This window comes from Dipodomys ordii, unplaced genomic scaffold (assembly GCF_000151885.1).
Source record: "Dipodomys ordii isolate 6190 unplaced genomic scaffold, Dord_2.0 Scaffold82, whole genome shotgun sequence".
Lineage (NCBI taxonomy): Eukaryota > Metazoa > Chordata > Mammalia > Rodentia > Heteromyidae > Dipodomys > Dipodomys ordii.
The window spans coordinates 2,344,583-2,367,540 of NW_012267298.1; the positions used below are offsets into that span (position 1 = coordinate 2,344,583).

Below are 22,958 nucleotides of genomic sequence, written 5' to 3' on the forward strand. Positions count from 1 at the left end.
GGTCCAGTATGATGATAGAGGTCCTACAAGCTGGGCAAAGGCCAGGTGCTGGTGGCTCATGCCTGTCATCCTAGCAACTCAGAAGGCTCAGAGCTGAGGATTGTAGTTTGAAGCCAGTCCCTGCAGGAAGGTGCGAGAGACTTTTTTTTGTGCGAGAGACTCTTATCTCCAATTAACCATCCTTGACCCTTGGCAAAACAAACAAAACCCTTAAGTGGTAAAGAGTTCTAGCCTTGAGCAAAGAAGCTTAAAGACAATGCCCATGCCCCTGAGTTCATGCCCCGGGACCTGCACTCCTGAGGGGGGAAAAAAATCTGAACAAGGGAAGTGTGGGTGTGTGGGTGCCGGTGGCTCACACCTGTAATCTTAGCTACTCTGGAGGCTGAGATGTGAGGATCAAAGTTTGATGCCATCCCAAGTAGACACATTCGTGAGACTTTATCTCCAGTTAGCCAGCAAAAAAGTCAGAAGCAGTGATTCAAGTGGTAGAGTGTCAGCCTGGGGCAAAAAAGCCTGAAACCGCTGGGCGCTGGTGGCTCACGCCTGTAATCCTAGCTACTCAGGAGGCTGAGATCTGAGGATCGCGGTTCAAAGCCAGCCCGGGCAGGAGAGACCGTGAGACTCCTATCTCCAATAACCCACCAGAAAACCGGAAGTGGTGCTGTAGCTCAAGTGGTAGAGCGCTCGCCTTGAGCTGAAGAGCTGAGGGACAGCGCCCAGGCCCAGAGTTCAAGCCCCACGACCGACAAAAAAAAAAAAAAAAAAAAAGCCTGAAACCTGAGTTCAAGCCTCAGTAGTGGCACCAAAAAAAAAAAGATGGACAGGGAGGCAGAAAAGATCAAGTAATGTGGTTGGCTCGGGGCAGATGAGTGGCCTCTAGGAGTGGAGAAAAGCTGAGACTCAGGAATCACTCAAGAGCCGGAGGAAAGAAGCCCCGCCCTGTGGACAGTCAGTGGGATCCTGTTTGGACTTTTCACCTCCAGAATTGCAATCCATGTCTGTGGATTTAAACCACTGTATCCATGGGCATTGTTCCAGCAGTCCTCGGATACCAAGCATCTGGTGGCCATTGTGGCATTCGGCCCACGGGGCTGAGGAAGCTCTGGATCTTGGGGACTTGCAGAGGGAAGGGTTCTTCGGTGTGTAATGGCAGGTGTTCCTTTCTTTGGGTGTGATCATTGGTGATGATCGTCTAGGCTGGCCTGCTGGCCTGGCATGAGTCACCAGGTACTGTGGATGGGTGAGATAAAAGGCTCTGCCTAAATGTCCTGCTCCGGCAGCTCAGCCTTTGCCTTGGGCACCAGGCAGGGATGAAGTCATGACTTGTACTTGGGCTTGAGGCGTTGGCCCTTCCCGTTCCCCGCCGTTTAAACGGAGTTCGATGGTATCTCACTCCCTGCCCCATAGGGTCTCCAGGTGTTGCCTCGGCCTTGAGCCACAATCCTCCACTGTCCCGTCCTACTAGGTTGGTATTTCTTTAAGCATTTTGGGACAGGTGCACATTAGCTCCAACTCAACACTTTCCCCTTCCTGGTCTTTCCAGATATATTTCCAGCCAGCCAGTGCCGTGCCCCCGCCCCCCCCCATGGCTTGTGTATGGAATTTGGCTGCTGCCCATCCCCCTCTCTGGCCATTGACCCACCTGGTAGGATAACAGGGCAGCCGCTAGGCTGGAATGAGGTAACCAGAGCCCTGCCCACCATCTTTGTGCATTCTAAACTGAGGCCTTCTGCCTTGTCTGTGTCCCTTTTGTCCCACAGGTCCCAGGGATTCTCGTCTTGTCTGACCTTTCCCTCCAGCATCTGGTGGGAGCTTAAAAGCCTAAAGATATAGACAGAGGAATGGAGGAAGCCTGCCTGGAGGAGGAGGCTCCAATGGACAATGGCATTTGACTGAGCAAATCTGGGAAGTGAGGGCATTAGATTGAGGTCAGGCGAGGGTGCCGGGTGGGATGAGCTGTAGGTCTCAGCTTGCACGGGGGGCCCAAGCTCAGTGACGGCTGGGACGGCCGTCCTGCTCTCCACCTCTCCACCTCGTTCCCATGCGCTGACAACGCAGCATCCACCGGCACACCGGGTGGGGCCTAGGTCCACTTCAGACGGCACCTGTACCTGTGAGGTGCAGAAGGCTTGGATTCCAGAGTAGGATGCCACTGAAGAAATGCTTCTTTAAACCCTTAGCTAAGACAGCCCACCTGTCTCCACAGGCGGGACCTTCTGGTCCCTGGACCAGGTGTCAGTGTGCGTGCGCTCTTCTTCACCTGTGCCGTGGGCTCAGTGGCCTCAGACGCCCTTCTCCATCCTCATCCTGCCTGTGGCCTTTCTCAGGCTTGCTCCCCCAGAGTGTGAAGAACTGGCCAGACCGGGATGCTGTCTGGGCTGGTGTTTGGCTTCAGCCAAGGTCAGGTTGCAGGGGAGGGGTGCTTTCGCCCTGAAGGCAGAGGAGGAGGGCTTTAGTCAGCTTTGGCTGCTAGGCAGTCTTTTTGTTTTGTGTTTTGGGTGCAAGCCCTCTTGCCTGGAACCCTTCTCCCCCATCTCCTCCTGCACCAGGAAGAGAAGCGGGGTGTCAAGCTTTTCGTGGGGGCTAGTACCTCTGATCCGAAGCTCCCATTGTTCTGCAGTGTCCTGGGGTTGCTGGCCTGTGGGTACCTGGCTGGAATAGCAATGAGCTGATCCTGGAGGATGCTCTCCCCAGGGGCGGGCTCTGCTGAGCCAGCACTTTCACTCTGGCCTCTCCAGCCTCCCCGACAAAGGCCGAGCTTGTATTGGGACGGTAATGTCCTCGGGGTTGGCCTTGGCTGCAGGTGAAAAATGAACTTGGGAACCACCCTCGAGGTGGGGCTGCCTCATTAGTTACGCAGTTGTCTCGGGGATGGGGAGGGTGGAGATTTGGTTAGATGGAGAGAAAGCCACCGAGGAAGTCCGAGGATTGAAGCAAAGCGTCAGAGCTGCCCTTCCTGCTGCATCTGTTTTGATGCAAATATCCCAGAGGTCACAGTTTACCTGCCCTTTACCCCCACCGAAGGCCACCCACTGCCGCTTCCGGCACAATCCGAAGCTCTGCCTCTGCTGAGGAGGGGAAGTCCCCCCTAAACTATGGTGAAAGGACTGTGGAAGAGAAAGGTGGCACGCAGCTCCGCTGGTCTTCAATTAGGGTCTCCTTCATCCCCTCTGACTTCGCAGCTCAGCAGTTTCCCCCCTCACTTTTTGCTTTAGTGCCAGTATTTGAACTCGGGCCTTGCATTCTTGTTTAGGCTTTCCACTCAAGGCTGGCGCTCTGCCACTTGAGCTGTACCTCCACTTCCAGCTTTCTGCTGGCTAACTGAAGATGATAGTCTTTCTGATTTGACTTCCTAAGCTTGCTTCCAACCTCAGTCCTCAGATCTCAGCCTCTTCAATAGCTGGAATTACAGGTAGAGCCACTGGTGTTCAGCAGGTATCCCTTCACTTTTAATTTTTTTCTTATTATAAAGTAAAAATACATTTTGTTTAAGAAAGAATTGTTTGGTACCTTTATAAGCTAGGCATCTCTCTCTCTCTCTCTCTGTTACACTCTGTGTGTGTGTGTGTGTGTGTGTGTGTGTGTGTGTGTGTGTGTGTGTGTGTGTGCAGGTCCTCAGGACATGGGTGCTGTTTCTGAGTTTTTGTACTCAGGACTAGCACTCTACCACTGGAGCCACAGTGCTACTTTTTGGTGGTTAACTGGAGATAAAAGTCTCATGAACTTTATTGCCCAGGCTGTCTTCCAACCTTGATCCTCAGATCACAACCTCCTGAGTAGTTAGGTGTGAGCCACAGGCATCTGGCCTTACTAGCCTTTTCCTTCTCATTTTCCTGATATTTTAGGGGCCTGCAACTTTATGACTCAAAAGTTTGAGAATGTTTGCCCTTTATAGATTTTACAGAAGGACACAATAGATAATTGTGCTGGCTTGAATGCTCCTCACACTCCAGTTCATGGCTGTAGGAAATTTGGCATGCACAGTATTGGACTCAGGGTCTTTGCGCATATAAATTACTTAAGGCCACACTGGATGAAGGTAAGTTAAGTGACTGTTGCTAGACTGAGACATCACAAAGAACCAGGACATAAGACAGAGACATAGGGAAAAGGCCAGGTGACAAGGTGGGATGAAATAGGAGCAGTGCAGCCAGAAGCCAGGGATTGCTAACGAGAGTCACTGGGAGCTAGGAAGAAGAGGAAGGATTCCCACTTAAGAGTCTCCAGGGAGAACAACAGGAATTTCTGGGTGACTTTGAACTTCCAACCTCTGAATTGTGAAGGAATGCATTGTATAAGGTTCCCTGTTTTTAGCAACTAGAAGGACAGGCAGCAACCAACACAGAACCAAGCTCCCCACCTTTATGCACGAACCACTCTATAAATACTTGCTGCTTGAAGGAAAGATGGTATATGCTGGGGAACTGGTGGTTTCATTGGCTATTCCCTCCGGTGCTCTGGGAAATCTAAAATGTCTAGACAGGCATCCTCTCTTGGCCACCGGAAACTCCTCTTACCACTTACTCGCTGTAGGATTGTGGGCAGATGGTGAAACACAGGTCTCCAGAGCTGGGAGGCCTTGCTTGTAAAGTGCAGAGTTGTGTGAGTCATGAGGATGACCCCTCTGTCTGGGTCAGGATGATGTGTGTGCATTTCTAGCACATACCCTGACAGTGATAACTCCTATTTTTTTCATTGTTTGCCAAAGAGTTTAGTTATGGGGGGCCAAGAACACAGCACAGGAATCTGCTGTGCACCTATGAGGGTCTTCCTGCTGGACCCCAATATGGCAGAAGGTACCCCAGGGCAAGTCAGCAAGCCTGCAAGCTTGATCTCTCTTCTTGCTCTTATAAAGTCAGTAATGACAGCCCCACCAGTAATGGAGGCCGCACCCTCATGAGCTCATCTAATTACCTCTCCAGGGCCTCACCTCCAAACACTATTCACGCACGTATTTGGGGGTAAAAATTTCAACACATGACAGTTAATTCATAGCAATATGAAAACGTTTCTGATCAGACAGACAGATATTAGGGAGAACAGGGCTCCGCCACATATATACCATTCCTGCTTTGGGTCTTTTGGGCCTTTCTGGTCCAGGTCCTGCGTGGGGAGGGAATATGTACAAGTTCTTTCTATTCTAACAGCAGTCTTGCTTTCCAGGCTGGCCTCTGAGATTGCTCCCCACATCTCCTTTCCATCCTACACACGCAGAGGTCGGTTACGTTGAGGTATGAATGCCAGGAAGACCACCACTTGGGGAGATCTGTGTTTTTGACCCTGTCTCTCACCTGTCCTTAGGTTGAGCCTGTTAGGATCAAGAAGGCAGCAGGATGTGGGTAGGACACCCATTATAAAGGGACACAATTAGGATAGAGTTCTTGGTGGTTTGTGTTCGTTTTGCTGGCTTGAACACAGGCCCTCACCTTTTTTCCTAGCTCAAGGCTGATGCTCTACCAGCTGTTTCGCTGGTAAGTTGGAGATATGCCCCACAAGTTTCTTTACCCGGGCTGGATTCAAACCATGATCCTCAGATCTTAGCCTCCTGGAGTAGCTAGGACTATAGGCATGAGCTACCCATGAGTGAGTGTCTGGCTTCTTGAGTTTTTTTTTTTTTTTTGTGATTGATAACCAGTGACTGTTCTCACATTTAGAAAATGTCTGCATATTCTAGTGCCAGATGCTAATGTGGTAACAAAATTGAGTCTGACATCTGTAGTTTCTTTGCTGATGGTCTTCAGAAGATATGCCCATTAAAAATGAGTTCCAGCACCACAGACAAGTAGAAAGTTGACATGGCCTTTCCCCATGCCATTCTGATCTGATGGAGGCTGAGACAGAGTTAGAAGGCCTGGCCTTGGGATCCTAGCCTGACCTCACTTTTTTGAGAGGTGCCTGCAGCACCCATGGTATCTGAAGCCTTGAACCTGCCTGCCTCTGGCCTTGGGGTCCATCCTTTTGAGACTTTCAGAGGAGGCTCCAATAGGCTCAGACCAATGTCAGCAGCTCCTCCTCCTCCTCCTTCTTTTTCTTCTTCTTTTTTTTTATTTTTATTTTTTGTCGGTCGTGGGGCTTGAACTCTGGGCCTGGGCACTGTCCCTCAGCTCTTCAGCTCAAGGCTAGCCCTCTACCACTTGAGCCACAGTGCCACTTCCGGCTTTTTTTCTTTTTGCTTATGTGGTGCTGAGGAATCGAACCCAGGGCCTCAGGCATGCAAGGCAAGTGCTCTACCACTGAGCCACCTTCCCAGCCCCCGCTATCAGCTCTTCTTTGCAGATGCCCAGAGATGACATACAGGTGATTCTGACATGAGCTTCGGGCCGGTGGCTCACATCTGCAATCTTAGCTATTCAGGAGGTTGAGATCTTAAGATCGTGGTTCCAAGCCAGGTTGGGCAGAAAGTCCATGAGATGCTTATCTCCAATTAACCAGCACAATGCTAGAAGTGGAGGTGTGGTTCAAATGGTAGAGTACCATCTTTGAGCAAAAGAGCTCATCAGGAGCGAGAGCTTGAGTACAAGCCCCAGTGCTGGCATAGGCACACACAAAAATCCCATGACATCACCAGGCCTTGGGAGCACTGGGAAGAGACACAATGTGGATGCAGTCAGAGGGATGATGAGCAGATGGGTCACCTGGAAGAGACGGGCTTTGCAGAATGCATAGAAGTTCACTCTTGGAGTTGAACAAAGTCTTAAAGAACTGAAATGGGAAACAAGAGTTTGGCTGCCACATCCTCAGTCCTGGGTCACCTGCTCCTCACCTGTGTGGCTGGTGTTACCATTCTGTCACCTGACACCGGTGCATGCCTGACAGGGGTTTGAGGAGATGGAGCTGTGCTAATAAGCTCTTTTCTGTGCAAGGCCTCTCTCTGTTCTACAAACTAGTGTGTAAATGTGAGCGGAGGGAGTCACCTGGGGGTGTGATTGTCGAGCCTTTTGAGACAAGTGAGGCAGTTAGGTAGCCTGTGACCAGGATCTCCCTGAAGGAAGGTCCTTGTCTTCCTTAACATGTAGCAACCCTTCCTTCCTCCGTGTCCCTGCAGGTCCCCTCTTGGCTGCAGGGAACTGACTGCCAGGTCTAGTTCCCTGGGGTTCCCCCACTGGGCCTTCGGGTGTCAGCCCCAGCTGTGGGCGTGGCTGGGTTTTGCCTGTTTCACTCAGTGAGCATCTCTTTGGGTTCCAGAGGCTGCGGTCTCCGTTTCCAGCAGTGGGAGGGAGGTACCGGTGAGAAGTGGCGTGGTAGTTGTTCATATTGTCCGATGGCTGGGAGAACTTGAGATGACAGGGTTGGGTCTCAGAACTTTTGCCGACTTAGTCTGTGATGGTAGGAAGTTGGAAGTGGGGAAAGTTGCACTCACCCATCCTCTGCTTCGCCAGCTCTCTCTTCTAAGTTGTGACTCTGAGAGCTAAGCAAACTACCCCGGACCATGGCCAGAGAGCGGATTATGTTGGAGTCTTGCCCTTCCTCTCTTTCTCCTCTCCCCTCTCCTTCTCTCCTTCTCTCCTTTCCCTACCTTTGAGGCTGGGGCTGTTTTTCTTTGGTGATTACAAGTCATCTACTTATTAGACAAAGTTGGAGTTCAGTCCCTCTGTCCTCCCCTTTCTCCCTTTTTCCGTCCCTTTCTCTCTCTTCCCTCCCTGAGGTTCAGACTGCTTTCCTCTTCTGATGGTGAGTTGCCCCTTACTTGGTGTGTATTTATTAGCTGTCGGAGCTGTCCTTTCGTTTCTCCACTTGGAAAGCAGCACAGTCAGGCGCTTGAGGATGCCGACACCACGCCAGATATGGCAAGTCTTTTATTTGCCTTTTCTTTTCCATTTCCTTTAATCTCTCAAATGCTCTTAGTTTCCATAATGTAGAGTGAATTCCTCTCCTTCAGACAAAGGGATTTCTGCTACTTCCAGGTTGGTGACTTTTGGACTGGACACCCTCGGGGGGGGGGGGACTGCTTCCAGGGGTGACTGGAGACCCCAAATGTTAGAGTTGTATCTGTTGTCATCGTCTTGTGCCCAATCAGAGGGCCTGATGTCTTTCATCTACTCTACCTAAGCCTCCTTTTGTCTCTGAGGCCTCATGCTGGGAAAAGAGACTTTTTTTTGTCGGTCATGGGGCTTGAACTCTGGGCCTGGGTGCTGTCCCTCAGCTCTTCAGCTCAAGGCTAGCGGTCTACCACTTGAGCCACAGCGCCACTTCTGGCTTTTTCTGCTAACATGGTGCTGAGGAATCGAACCCAGGGCTTCATGCATGCAAGGCAAGTCCTCTACCACTGAGCCACCTTCCCAGCCCCCAAAGAGAGACGTTTTCCCTGAATGCTTGACCCTCAGGAATGGCAGTGGAGTAGATCCAGTAGACCAGGCCTGCTTTGTAACAAGGCCCACGGGCTTCTCAGAAGACTGAGGTCCCCTTCCCAAGATGGGACCTTCCATACAGAAGGCTGTGTGGAAATCTACCCCCGAAGGTCTTGGTAAGCCTGGGCAGTGTCTGTAAGCGCCTGTGTGCACAGTCTGACTTGGGGAGCTGGGAAGTCTACAGTACTACCCGGTTCCTATGGAGTGCTGGGTACTGAGTAGTTCTTTAGACAGTTCACATGTGCTTGTGGAAAGCATGTATGAACTCTGCTTTCAAGGCATTGGCCATCTTTTTTTTTTTTTTTTAAATTTTAGCCAAACAATTCCCCAGAGAGCCTAACACTAAAGAAAGGTTTCCCCAGCAAGAAAGCCACACATAGAAAATGCTCTGTGCAAGAGCTGTGTTTAGGTGTGATGATACCCAGAGTCCCAGGTCAACATGCTCTGCGTGGTGCCACTTTGCAGGTGAGAGCAAGCGAGGTGCAGCATCTCCTCTGCGCCTCAGGTGTGGGGCTGTGCGGGCAGCAGTCACATGCAGGAGACCATGCAATTACTCTCCCTCAGGTGGCAGAACGTTAATGGATCCAACTCCGACAAAATAAACGCTGCTTCAGACTTGCCTTGGGCCTCAGTAAATATTTAACAGTGTGTTTCCCCCATTCTCTTCTGTGCTATTAACTGAGCCACACCATAAATCCATAAATCACAGCTCTGCTTCCTGCTGTAAGCTGCTCCTCCTGGCTGACCAGGTGCCAGTCCTGATGTGAGTGATGCTGCCTCTCTCTCTCTCTCTCTCTCTCGCTGCTGCCCTGTGCCAGGCACAGCTCCTTTAGGAGGTGAGAGTGAAGAGGAGCTCGCAGGAGCAGTGCAGGGTGGCTTCTCCTATTTGAAGAGATGGGGACAGTTCTTAAGGTGTGCCCACTACCTGCCACTTGATGGATGTTGATTATTTCATGTCAACTTTTCCACGTGGGTGGCTATCATGCACTCTTTGGTAGCGTTAAACAAGAGACATATTTCTCACGGTTCTGGAGGCTGGAAGTCGAAGACAAGAGACCACACAGATTTGCCCATCTCTGGTTCATAGGTGATGTCTTCCTGCTGTGTCCTCAAGCGGTGGCAGAGACAAAGAAGGTCCTTTGGATCCCTTTTAGAAGGACAGGAAGCTTGTTTGAGGGCTCGACTTTCATGGCCTAATTACACCTCAGACGCCCCTCCTCCTGATGCCCAATACCATGGGGGCTCGAATTTCAACACAAGCATGTTAAGGGCATGCAAATATTGAGAACATAGCACAACCTGGCAGTGGAACTATGAAATGGTAGATGCTGTTTATGTTCATGTCACAGATGAGGATACTGAGGGTTAAAAACAGATTGCCAAGACCACTGTAGTTGTCTATGCTTGTAGTAGTCCTACCACCCAGGAGGCTGAGGCCTGAGGGTGGAAGTTAGAGGCCATGTTGCTATCCACAGCAAGACCTATCTCAAGAAACAAACAACCCCACCCCCAAATCCACCCAATCTAAAACAACCAACAATCCCCCCAAACAAAATAAAAAAACCCACACAGTAGAGTGTACACAATAGTAATACTAGTAATTAGGTAGGCTAATTTGGAATCTTGTTTTAACTACCAGATGCACTTCTTCTTTTGTAGGATGGAGAGGCCAGTGACAGATACTGCCTTGAAGGGTGGTTAGTGCTTTCATTGGGTGGCTTGGGAAAGCTGGGCCTTAAGCCCTAGAGACTGTGGAGCGGTGTGTGTGTGTGTGTGTGTGTGTGTGTGTGTGTGTGTGTGTGTGTGTGTGTGTGTCCATCTTAGTATTGGATGGGCCTCACTTTCTCACTTGGCTTTTTCACTCAAGGCTGGTGCTCTACCACTTGAGTTATACCACCACTTCTAGCTTTCTGTTGGTTAATTGGAGCTAAGTCTCGGATTTTTCTGGCTGGGCCAGATTCGAACTGTAGTGCTTAGATATCAACCTCTTGATTATGTAGGTCACAGGGGCCATGAGTCAAGGATGCCCAGCTGAGATCTATTCTTCGCTTACCTCTGGGACTGGGTTGGGGACATAAAGACATCACCTGTAGCTGGAAGAGTACTTGGTACCTTGTAGTGGCCAGCTGGGAACTGCTGAATGAGTGTGAATGAGCGAATGGGAAAGAGGCCCCCGGCTTCCCTCCCAGTGCAGGGCTGGGCCTGGAGCCAAGCCAGGGTTTTGTGGTTCTCTTTATAAAAGAAACAAAACAAAGAATGACTTCCGACCAGCTGACTTTAAACTCCTGTAGGGCCCCTCTCAGCACAGCGGGGGAGCTGGGCCGATGCCAAGGCGGACTTCCAGGCCAGCCACCTAACTCTCTGGCTCTGTACCCCTTCTCCTCTCGCCGCCTTGTTGCCTTGCCTCCCTGGCGGCTCTGAGGCGCCCTGGTGGAAGATCTGTCGGGGAGGTGCTCTGCTCCGGGAGCAGCTCACTGGGCTCCCTTGCACCTGCCCTGGGTGCCAGCATCCCGGGAGTTACAGGCTTCTTTCCTGAACATTACTGTCTGGAGGGAAGGATGACTCACTGCTGCTTGGGATGTGTGAGTGTGACCTGACCGTTGTTCCTTCTTTCCTGTCCAGGCCTAATCTTTGACCAGAGCAAGAGAAAAAGATAAAAGATAATCTGGAATTTTCTCAGCCCATGGATTTATAGTGAGAACTAATGCTGGAAGATGGCTGCCCTGGAGTCACAACCCCCGCCACCGTGGGATTCTGGGTACTATGGCTGGTGTTAAGCACCTGACCCCATGCTGTGTCGATTGTTCCAGGCGGATGAGAACCACGGCTGCTGTGAGGACTGGATCTCTGTACCTGATGGGGACAGGAGTGTTGGGTCCGCTCTCTGACGGCTCCCTTTGAAATGTAAGTCCTGTCTTTCTCCTTTAAAGCATCTCTTGGGTGTTCTGCCCAGAGTACGGTGGGATTCATGCCAGGGCAGCCTGGCTGTGGGTTGAAGGTTTGTGGTATTGGGTCTGGCATAAGATGGGGAGCAGAGGAAGACAGGTGGAAATTCAACTGTTCTCTTGCTGTCATGAGCTGAGGTGGAATGTAGGCGTAGGCCCAGGGGAGCCTGTCACGCCTAAGACATCACAGGTGCCTGTCACAGGCTTTCAGGGTGTAGAGAGGGCGAATGAAGGCATTGTGGAGGATGAATTCAGACCCTGGTAGCTCTGTAGGAAAGGTAGTCACAGAGGTGTAAATCTTCAGCTCTGTGCTTAGAACCACGTGATCAGTACTGTGACAGGTGTGTGTCAGCAGATGGCTGTCCTGGGTCTGAATTTCTCTAGGAAGCAAAGGCCAGGTTGCTTTCATGCCTCTCCTCAGCGGGGGTGAGCTCAGCACCCTGCCACCTTCCAGGGGCGGTGGTGCTGAGGGTCACAGAGTAGACAAGGTGTGTGTGTGTGTGAGGGGCGGGCTTTCGGCACTTGGTCAGGAGAGTGCTGGCTGAAGGCAGGTCTGTGGAAGGGACAGCACATTCATTGCCTGGCCCTGGATAGCTTTTCTCGGTAGAATCAGGTAGGCAGTGTGAGACTTTGCACTGGATGCTGCTGGTCAGCGTAGGCAGCGGGTGAAAGGTCACTGTCCTTGGCATCCTAGAGAAAAGCAGAGTGGGAGGTTGGCAGTAGGCAGGGGCAAAACAGAGCCCTGTGTAGCTGACCAGCAAGAGAGGCTCCGAGCTGGCCTCTGGGCTGGACTTGATCAGAGGGACTGGACCTCTGTGACATGTTTGTCTTAGGGCCTGGCTTCAAGCAGGAGAGTGCTAACAATCAGAGGCACTGTCAGGTCACACCATGATTGATCTGGGATGGGGCCTTGGTCTGACGATGGTTGAGTTCCTATTTCTACCATGTTGTTGGCCCTTCTCAGACAAGCCTTCCTGACCTCCCTGTGCAGAGTTCTCTGGGCGTAGTGCTGCTGTTCCACAGCTTCCCGATGTGTTACACCTTCCTATTCACTTGTGAGGAAGTGGAGTGGAGTTCATTGGGTCTCCCACGGCTGGCACGTCATCTGAGGCCATGCTGTGTGCCCACAGGCCGGGCACCTAGCAGACACTTTGTTAGGCGTATTTGAGTTGGCCCGATGAAATGCTGGCTCTTTGTCATTTTCTTTCCATTTTCCTGAAAAGGTCTAAGAGCTGGGCAGTGGTGGTGCATACTGCCCCTAACCCCAGCTACTCGGGAGGCAGAGGCAGGAAAACCATGAGTCCAAGGCTAGCTTGGGCAGCATTAGCGAGAGCTTATCTCAGAAGCCAAATCCCAACAAAAGGGCTGAGTGTGGCTTACGTGATAGAGTGCTTGACTGGCAGTTGATGCAGCCCTGGGTTCAGTCTCCGGAACAGCAAAAGGTCAGAGAGAACCAAGCACTCTCTTTTTTGAGCATCTTCTAGTTTAGTTCAGCAGCCCTTTCTGTGGAGTGGTGGTATGCCCACGTTATTGCTAAGAACATTGAGGTTCTGGAGAAAGCAGAGCAGGAAGCAAATTCTGCCTCATGTTTTTGTCCTGAGCAACTGAGGGTGGAGATTTTTCTTTCCAAGTCTTCAGAACAATATGCACATTGAGAACTTCTCTGTGGCTGCTCACTGTTTTAGAAGTGACAGCGTTTAGAGGTCCCCCTCCTAGAGTCCAGGAGGCCGACATTAGGGCTGGGCTGAGGATGGAGGAGGATCAACATGGAGAACAGAGCTCAGGGGCTCATTGTCCAGCAATCTCTCCTTCCCTCTCTCCACCAGGCTCCTCTACCCATTCGTGCCTTCTGCCCCTTTCCTTTTATCTCTTGCTCCCAGGAGCAACCCCCTTGCAAAGATCTGGGCTCTCTTTTCCCAATCTTAGGAGGTGACTGGTAGTACCCTGGGGTACCCGAAGACACACAATGTTATGGCTAGACATAAGAGCGTCCAGCCAGCGGTGGGCCGGAAGTTGCCTGCTGTGTCTACAGATGTAGCAATAATGGCTGTTTATTAAGCCAAGCTCTGTGAGGGTATGTGGCCAGCATTGCCCCAGCCAAACCTCCAAGCAGCGCTGTGGGGTAGACAAGAGTGTTTGTCATTTGTTTTATTGCCGGAGTAAGTGGAGCACAGAGAGGTAAAGTGAGAGACCCCAGGGTACATAGTTTTGCCCAATCCCAAAGCCACAGACCGCAGCATCTGGAGTGGAGAGAGTCAGCTTCTCCCCAAAGCCCTCTGACTTCGGCAGAGCTCCTCTCTGGACTCTGGGGGTGGATCCCTGTTTGGTAGGGACTCGCTGGGATGCATGGAAGGAGAACAGAGATGACAGGTTTTGCAAAAACAGGCGACAGGACCCGGCGGCCAGGACCAGCAGCCCCATCCTGTCTCCCCTGGGACTCCCCAGGTAGGTAATGGTGAGGCTGAGGCTTACTGGTTCATGGCCGCCATCCTTGGTTTCCCCTTCTTGGCTGCAGGAAGCAACCTGCATTTATGCTTACAGCTCCAAGCCTGTCTGCCTGTGTTCACCTCCCCTGTCCGTCTTCAGAGGCCTGGCAGGATGCACTTCCGGTGCATTTTCCTTGATGTGATTGACAGTACACGCAGCTGCCCTGCGGCTGCCCTTCTAGCGACACCATCTACTGCCATCCGCCCACTGGTACTGTTTCTAGAGATGGCTTAAGGCCCTGGACCTGTCCTCCATGGGAGTGCACGCCTGCCTTCTCCTGGGCTCCCAGTGAGCACAGTGATGTGTGTGTGTGTGTGTGTGTGAGAGAGAGAGAGAGAGAGAGAGAGAGACAGAGAGAGACAGAGAGAGCTGATGTTGACACACTTAGATGGAGTTCACTGGTATTTCATTACAGTGAAGAGGGTGTGGCCTCTGGTTCATCTGTGAAGAAATAGGCTCAGGGAGTTCAAGAAAGTTGATGCAGTTTGTTACCTGTGGAAAGCACAGAAGCTGTGCTCGCAACCACTGTGCCCCAACTCCCACATATTTACCTTCCTAATAAGAGCTGGTGACAGATTTCCTTCCTTCCTTCCTTCCTTCCTTCCTTCCTTCCTTCCTTCCTTTCTTTCTTCCTTCCTTCCTTCCTTCCTTCCTTCCTTCCTCTCTCTCTTTCTTTCCTTTTCTTTCTGTGCCGGGACTGGGGCTTGAACTTAGACCCTGGGCACCGTCTAGGCCACTGCGCAAAGCTGGCAGTCTACCCTTGGAGCCATAGCTCCACTTCTGGCTTTTTTTTTTTTTTTTGGTTAGTTAACTGGAACTGAGAGTCTCATGGACTTTTCTGCCCTGATTCTCAGTAACTAGAATTACAAGTGTGAACCACTAGTGTCTGGCTAGAGTTGCAGATTTTTGCTTAGCTCTGTGGTAGCGAGGCTACCTGGCTTCCACCAGATCTTGTGCTGTATGTCCTGCTTCATGTCTGCAGAGCCTTTGATCAACTGTGATTTACTTTCAGTCTGGAAGGTTCCTGATGATGTGATTGTATAAGGTTGGTCTATAGTTAGAAAACCAGAAGAATTCCAAGGCAGATAATACCTTATAGTTCTAGAGTGCTGCTGGAATTGATTGGAGCTGCTAATCTCACTTGCCAACTCTTACATCTACTGGGCACCCAGACTTTCCCATCAGCCCCTGCATTGCTCTCTGAGGTTGAATTAGGACAGACTAAGCATTCCCTTTGCAGTCACTTGATGGCTTCTTCATTGTTTTTCATTCATATCTCCTCAATAAATGGTGGATAATATTAGTTTCCTCCATGAGCTTATTGTGAGATTTAAGAGTTCATTTTCAGGTCTTAATTCAGTATCTGGCATATAATGTGTACTGAGGGAACAATAGTTGTTGTTAAACTAAACGTAGATGTGGAATTAGATCAAAACATGTAGGTGAAGAACTGGGTGTGGTGAGTAGACTGTAATCCTAGATCTCAGGAGACAGAGGCCAGAGGATTAAGGCCAGGTTGGGCTTTGTAAAGAGACTCACTCAAATTGTATGTGTGTGTGTGTGTGTGTGTGTGTGTGTGTATGTCTATACATCTATATCTATGCAGTGTGTGTATATATACATATGTATGTATATGTGAATATGTATCTATCTATATATATATATAGAGAGAGAGAGAGAGAGAGAAATAAATATACTGAAGATGAATCATGCAAACAATGTTAACTATAGTTCTCAGCTTCCTAGCTAGCACAACATGCAGAGTAGGTTATACTTGTGCCTAAATTAAGGATTGGCAAACTTTTCCTACCTGGCGTCAGCATCTGGAAAACTGCCGTACGTAAAGGAGTAAAGGAGTATATGTGAAGGAGTGGAAGTGGCCAGGAGCCAATAAAACTTTATTTATAAGAACGGGCTTGGGCCAATAAACTACAGTTTGTCCTTAGTTTCAATGAAGGGAGCCTGTTTGTCTTTGGAAGACAGAGACTTCTTGATCACAGGCCCTGCTGCAAATCTGTGGGAGAGGTAGTGTTTACATACGAGAGGCTAATAAAACAGCAGATGGATGGTTATGTCATTGGCTTTTTGCAGGAAATACAGAAGAAAGCCTTCACATGCTAGGGCCGGTCATTGTGGTGGAGTGTGTGTGTGTGTGTGTGTGTGAGAGAGAGAGAGAGAGAAAGAGAGAAAAACTGACAAGCAAGGAAACCCAGAAGCCTGCGCATTTACCTCCGCAGGAGTGCTGCACTGGCAGCTGGGGGATCTCAGTGGCCCTCTTAAGGTGTCCTATTCAGTCTCTGGATTAGAGTCTCACTCATTCCAGAGGCTTTTGAGCTGGAAGGCCTGGGCTCTAGGCATGTTCACTCAGTGTCCTGCTACAGAGAGTGATTATGTCAAAGACGTCCTGTCCCTTTTGTCTGATAATATGCCATTATTGATAAAATGGGGTCTTTGGGGCCAAATTAACCAGGTTTTGAAGCTCTGCTGGTTTATGGTCATGTGATCCTGTCCAACTTCCTTAACCTCTCTGAGCTTCGTGCAGTTCATCTACAAATCATAAGACCTGTGAATCTCTCATTCTTACCCAAGGACTGGCCGTCTAATATTGGCCGTCTAATGGTAGTCACTCCCCATGTGGGGCTGCACCCCACAGATCTGTCTCCCGCCAGAGCCTGTGGGCGCGAGGACCCCTGCTCCCCTCCTTCCCCCTTGAGGAAGCCTTGAGAAAACACTGGCCTGTGGAATTCCAAAGTCAGTGGAGGATCAGGATCGATCCTCGGGGGCCTCTGCTGGGCCCCTTTCCCCAAGCCCTTGTCACCCTTGAGCGGTTTGGAGGCCCTTGAAGGTTTAGAGCCACGGCATTGGAGATCTCCCACTAGGTGGGGCAGGGCGGTGGCCTCAGCCCCTTGAAGTGTAGGCCAGGCCGGCCGAGTTGGGGCCTCTTCTAGAACTACAGTGCAGGCTCTCTTGGGAGAAGGGAAACGACTTCCAGGCATCCACAACGAGGCCAGGGTATAAGATACAAGGTGAGAAACTTGAAAACCAAACCAAACCAGGTGTGGTGGTATCGCCCGCAGTGTGGTTGGCACCAGAAGAGTGGCTTTAACTGGTGGACCACACTGGATTGGAGTCACTGTAGGCAGGTCACCTGAGCCGGGCCTGTTTCTGAAGCTGGGCTGTGATGCTGTGTCTAGACGGGAGTGTGGTGGCCTTGGCAGTGAACCCGGATCCCAGTTGGTTCTGGTGGCCATCACCTTGCTGGAAAGCGGGTCCTTTGCGGTGGTGGCGGGTTGAGGCAGGGCTAGGAGCTTCTCCCTCCTCCCTCTCTCCTAGGGTGGACCACTGCTGAGTGGGGATGCCTTCCCCTCCATCTGTCTGCACCATCCATCCCTGCTGGCGGGGGAGGGGGGCTCTCTGCTCCTCTGCCCCCGGGGTGGAACAGCTGGAGTAGCTGCTAGTGGTGTGAGCTGCGAGGTGGACAGTTGAGCGGGGCTCGATGGCATTAGTGAGTAAACACAGCCTGCCACAAAGCTCCCCAGTTTTCTGCTCACCCAGGGTCCTCAGAAACCCCCTAACTACATGTTTGGGAAACAGTAGGATGTGCCTAATTAAAAAAAAAAAGACTTTTCCCGATAGAAAAATGTCTTGGGGAGAAGTTAGAAAACTCAGGACTCAGTTAAGTGTGGGGCTTTGGGGCTGTATGACCTTGGAGAGATCACTTGACCTCTCTGAGCCCTCATCCTCTGGGAAGCTGATGTGTGAAAATGAGCCTGCGTCACGTGGCCTGGGCCAGGCAGTCCCTCCTCTAGCGTGCTCCAGGGCTAGCGTGCTCCAGGGCGGCCCTGGGAGGGGGGCGAGCTCTGCTGTCCCCAGAGAGGTCTGGAGGGAGCGCATCAGCATCAGATCCTTGACGCGGCCGTTTCTCAGTGTGGAGTCAGCCCGGGCTATTCTGGGAACTGGAGGCTCTTGCTCCTCATTTCTCATTGGAGTGCTGGGCCACTGGTCTTGTGACCCTGGAACGCACGCTGAGAGGCGAATGAGTCACCTCTGAGAAAGTGCCTGAGAGCCAGCCTGCGCGCAGTCCCTGGGGAGACCCAAGGGAGCATCTCGCCGCCAGTGAGAGCCGAGCCCAGTTCCCTGGGAGGAGCCCATTTCTCCCAGGCTGGGCAGCACTTTCTCAAGACAAGATGATGTCGCCGTACTACACATTCAAGATGATCCGCACCAGGGCTCTGCCACAGCTGGGGTGATTCTGTCGATGCTCTGAGCTATCTGGTTTCCTCCGCCTTCCACTAACTTTTGGAAAGGCTCTTCAGATTCCAGAACCTTCTATGGATTTTTGGGACACTTCCTCTACATCACATGAAGTCTAGATCTGAATAAGAAGTCAGAAAGGGGGCCCTGTGTTGTGGGAGCCATTCTGAGAGATGGTGCCCTGTGCTCTGCCCTTGAGTTCAGAGCTCAGCTCTGAGTGTGAAGCTGGGGCTGTGTCAGAAGGCGGGACCTTCCCTGTGATTGGACAGTGGGGACTGGGGATGATTATGCTCTGATGGGCTACCTGTAGTGCAGATTGGTCCCAAGTGAGGATAGACAGGTGTGGGTCTAAGTGCTGGGCAGGCCTGTCTGTACAGAATTCCCAGACCTAAATGATGCATTCCTGGGGCCGATGCAGTGCTTCAAGGAAAAGATATTGATGATAACGTTTGTGTTGCCTCCCCCCACTCCCCCCTCATTCTGGGGTGTGTGTCTACCTCTGGCTTTCATGAGCTCTGGACACCCAAGTGCTGGCTAGTTCCTGACAGTGACTCCACATGCCGGGCACCCACGCTAGTCACTCAGCAGTTGGAGGACTCGGAGCACAGGTGCCAAGAGCTGAACTGGCAGGGCCCGGTCATCTTGAGCAGCTCTGAGGTGGATGCTAAACCTCCTGGATTTGAGGCAGGGAGAGGAGACTGCTGACCTGAGGGCAGGGTCCGAGACATAACGTGCAGGCCTCAGTGGAAGTGGAAATGCAGGGCCCCTTGTTCAAAAATGGCTGAGGACGTTTAGGCAAGGACAGCAGAGTGGAAAGTTAAGCTTGGCTTTTCAGAGCCAGAGGTGACAGGACACACGGGGGAAGGTAGGAAGGGGCAGATGGGCTGCTTCTCTGGCCCTAGAAATCCATGACCAGCCTGTGGTCCAAGTGTTCACAGAACCCTGGTGATCTCTGCACAAGCCTTTAGGTTCTTTTGCTTTGGTGTTAACTGGGGTTTGAATTCAGGGCATCCCCCTTGCTGGAAAGGTCCTCTACTACTTTAGTCAACTCCCCAGCCCTTTTAACTTTTATAAGATAGAGTCTTGGTTTCTATCAAGGTCAGCTTAGACTGCAATCCTCCTATTCCTGCTTTTATTTATTCCTGTTGGCTGGAATGACAGGCACTCTACCATGCTCAGCTTTGTTGAAATGGAGCAACTTTTTGTTCAGGCTAGCCTTCAACTGTGAGTCTCTCAGTCTTAGCCTCTCGGGTAGCTAGGCATTCAGGCATGAGCCATGGTGCCTAGCTTTGGGTTCTTGTAGGTTCTTATAGTCTTTGAGGAAGACTTTGTTTCCCTTGTCTTTCCAAGACTCACAAACACAGGTGGATGCCTCAGGGCCAGAGCGGAGCCACTTCACTGTGTAGCTTGATGACATCATGTTTTGGGGCTGCAGGGCTGGGGTTGTACTCACACCCCTGCCCAGCCTTCTTACCTGAACTTTTGTGTTGAGTTATAGAGTCTCTACTAGGAGTTGATTAGTTTCAGGGTGTCCTGAGGTTTTATCTAGAGTCGTCCTGTCTTTGGGAGAGGATTTCCTCTAGGGCTTATATTTCCTGTGAGCTGGAACCTCTTATTTGTGGCATCCTTTTGTCACCAACAACCCAGCTCTTTTGTTTAATCCAACGTAGAAATCATGAGAGGCAAACAAAATTCCTTAATCACATGGCTCATGCTTGCCGGGGGCAGCCTACAAGATGGAGGTGCCCAGGTTGCTCTCAAAGAAGCAAAGGGGTAAAGCTGTTCGGTCTAACATGTCCACGGTCCCCAAACCAGGAGTGTTGAGAGCTGGACATTCTATGCTTGTGAGGAGGCTGAAGCTGGGGGCAGAAAGAGCTACCCCAGGGTGGCAGAATCCTGTCTTGTTCAACACCATGGGAAATAAGGCCTACCTTATTCCGTCTCAGTTCTCAGCACAACCCAATAACATTTGTGCATTGGTCGATTCCTGTGCGTCTAAGTAATGCTGGTTGAGAGCCGACTTGGTGGGGCAGCGTGCTGAGGATTCCTCCCTGGCTTCCACTGAGTTCGTGCATTTATTCTTTGCTGGTCTTTCACATGGCTTCACCTCATTTCGTTGCTGTAGTCATCCACCTGTCCTTTCACAACTGAAAAAATGAGGTGCAGGAAGTCTCTTACTCTAGGTTTACCCAACATCGAAGTCTCAGTCTTTGTCACATGCAGCCATGGGCCTCTGGTCCTGTGCACGTTATATAATTAATGTCTATTGGCCTCTTTCTCCCCACCTGTAAACTGGAGCCCTAATAATCTCTCTATGTGGGAAGATTCTGAGAGTTAAATGAGGTACACGTAGCCCAGCCCCCAGCACAACCCTAGTCTTCAATGATGCCAGGTCAGTGTTGTGGTCACCACCTTTCAGATGATGTCACAGTGGTTCAGAGAGGGTCAGTAGCTTGCCGGTGGTCACGTGGGCAGTTTGGGGTTGCCTTTGGAATGGGACTGGCCAGACTTCTTTTCCCTCCTCTTCCTTCATGGACAGACCCTAATGGCTACTTGGGATGCCTTTTTTTCTTCGTGTAGATTCCTTTGTCCTCACTGATAACCTGAGGAAATCTTGAAAGCCTGAGCGAGATAGGGAGGAAGGGGGAGGGAGGTAGTGGGGGAAGGCCTGGCTGCCATTTGTGGAGTTAATTAAACCATTCCTGGCGATTCATCTGCTCTCTAGTTAGCACCAGAATAAATCCTCCAAATGGCCGTGGGGGTTTCCAGTTGACAGTGCATTTCATACCAGACAGTTCCAGCATTTTGCATCTTCTCGAATATGATAAATGTTAAGATAGCAACAAACATCAGGAGACAAGAGAAAATGGGGTGAAGTTGAGGCTTAGGCTGAGCAGATTGTGCCCCGTTGGTGTGATGTGTGGGTGAGAAATGGTCTTGAAGGACTTGGGCCTTGGTTCCTTCATTCCTTCGTGTGCTGTCTTTTGCTGCTAGATGCTGGGGTGTGAGAACAGGAGGGGCGTACACTGTTCTGTTGTCTGGAGAAGCCCGTGTTTTCCTGGTGTTTGTGTTGTGTGAGGCTTGAGTCTGGTTCCCCTGTACCTGTCAAGGTCATGAGCACACTCATCAATGGCCAGGTTCTCAGGTGATTCTTACCCTTAACTGGGGTTGAAAGGATTCTCTCAGCAAGTTCAAAAGAGAAAAGCCATATCATCAGTCATACGGCATGGATGAAACAGAGGCACTGAGGGCTTTAATTTAGAATTAAAGAATGCAAGGCATCCATTCTTCCTGGGGCGGTGCCCGGGGAGGGGGGGCCAGGGGACTCCCCAGTACACCCTCCCTGGCTGCCTGCTTCCTACCCGGGAATGCCAATACACAGTGAGTGCAGTAAATAGAAGATTCTGGATACAGATGGACAACCAGGGATCCTCTGCCCTGCAGGAGGCAAAGCCTTCCTGCCAGATGGAAGTGACATGACAGGAGTCCACCGTCCTGCAGGATTTCCGGAAGTTCTAAGCCATTGCCAGCCAGTACTCCGGAGGATGGCAGGAAGTTATACCCCAGCTCTATTTGCCTGTCTCGGGGACACAGAGAGGGCGTAGCAGGCACAGGAGAGCGGGCAAGCAGAGAGCCGACTGCCAGGCGTGCAGTCCTTCCAGGGATTCCTGGCTTCTTGCACAGTGCCTCAGATGGGCAGATCTGGGTTGTGAAGTTTAATGCAGAAAACTCTAATGCAGACTTGGTATTTTCCCCCAAGGGCCTCCTCATGTTAAACCTGGCCTCCTCATGTTTTCTGAGCTCTCACCCCAGCCTGTGGATTCTGGGTTTTCTGTGGTATTCTGTAGGTAGTAAGGAAGGGGTGCTTGGCAGGGTCCGGTAAGGGTGGGAGTTGAGGAAAAGGGAAAAAATGAACATTCCCCACCCAGCGTCTTCCTGATTTGGGTTCCCTGGAGCTGAAAACAAGGGCTGATTCACGTGGCTCCAGGGCCCTCCCTGGCCTGAATCTGAGGCCCTGTGCCTTCCAGTGACTAAGGAGGAAATTCCATTGCAGTTATAGTGAGCTGTGTGCTGTTCATGGCATTCTCTATCTCAGTTTGATGGCTGCCTCATCTTTTTGGAATTTGCCCTTGATTGGGTGGGGGGTGATGGATGTTGGTGAATGTGTGATGCAGCTCCATAAAACACAACCAAATTTCTTCTATACAGAGTCACAGTGGGTGCTGGGCTGCAAGTTTTCATGATGCTTGGCTTTCTGGAACTTTAGATCTTAACTGTTTCTATGTCTACTCCCATTATCCATCCTTCAATGCTATTGTCATCTTTGTCTTATTCCTTCTTTCTTCCTACTTTTCCCTTTCTCCTTTTCCCTCTCCTCTTGTGTGTGTGTGTGTGTGTGTGTGTGTGTGTGTGTGCGTGCATGGTGTGTGTGTGTGTCTGTGTGTGTGTGTGCACAAACGCCAGTAGTAGGATTTGAACTTAGGGCCTCACACTCTTGCTTACTTAGCTTTATCTGCTCAAAGCTGGTATGCATCCATTTGAGCCATACTTCCTCATCCTGCATTTTGCTGGTTCCTTGGAGATAAGCATCTTGCAGAATTGTCTTCTTCTGCTGGCTTTTAGCCTCAAGCTTCAAATCTCAGCCTCCCAAACAACTAGGATTATAAGTGTGAGCCTCCAGTACCTGGAGCGTGCCTTCTTCCTAACCGTTGCTGAGACTTCCACTTAAAAGCATCCTTGTGTGGGACCCTGAGGTCCAATCTGGTCAGACTGGAGCAACTCCAGCGCAGTGGAAGAGCCACTTGCTGCTTGGGGACTGGGAAAGAGCTGGGTCTCTGTCTTAGAGATAAAAGCTGATGACCTGTTCTGCTGGGGAGTTTCAGACTCTGCCTACCTCTCCTCCTCTTAGTCTCCCCCGATGGAA

At 50.9% G+C, this 22,958-nt stretch overlaps 1 long non-coding RNA gene across 1 annotated transcript in view; it reads left to right on the forward strand.

Annotated features, from left to right (window-relative positions):
• The first annotated feature begins 11,173 nt into the window (after positions 1 to 11,173).
• LOC105992351 overlaps positions 11,174 to 22,958 on the forward strand; it is a 123,705-nt gene continuing 111,920 nt past the window's right edge. Inside the window, exon 1 of the long non-coding RNA XR_001175399.1 lies at positions 11,174 to 11,252. This is a non-coding gene — a long non-coding RNA (uncharacterized LOC105992351). The remainder of the gene's footprint in view (positions 11,253 to 22,958) is intronic.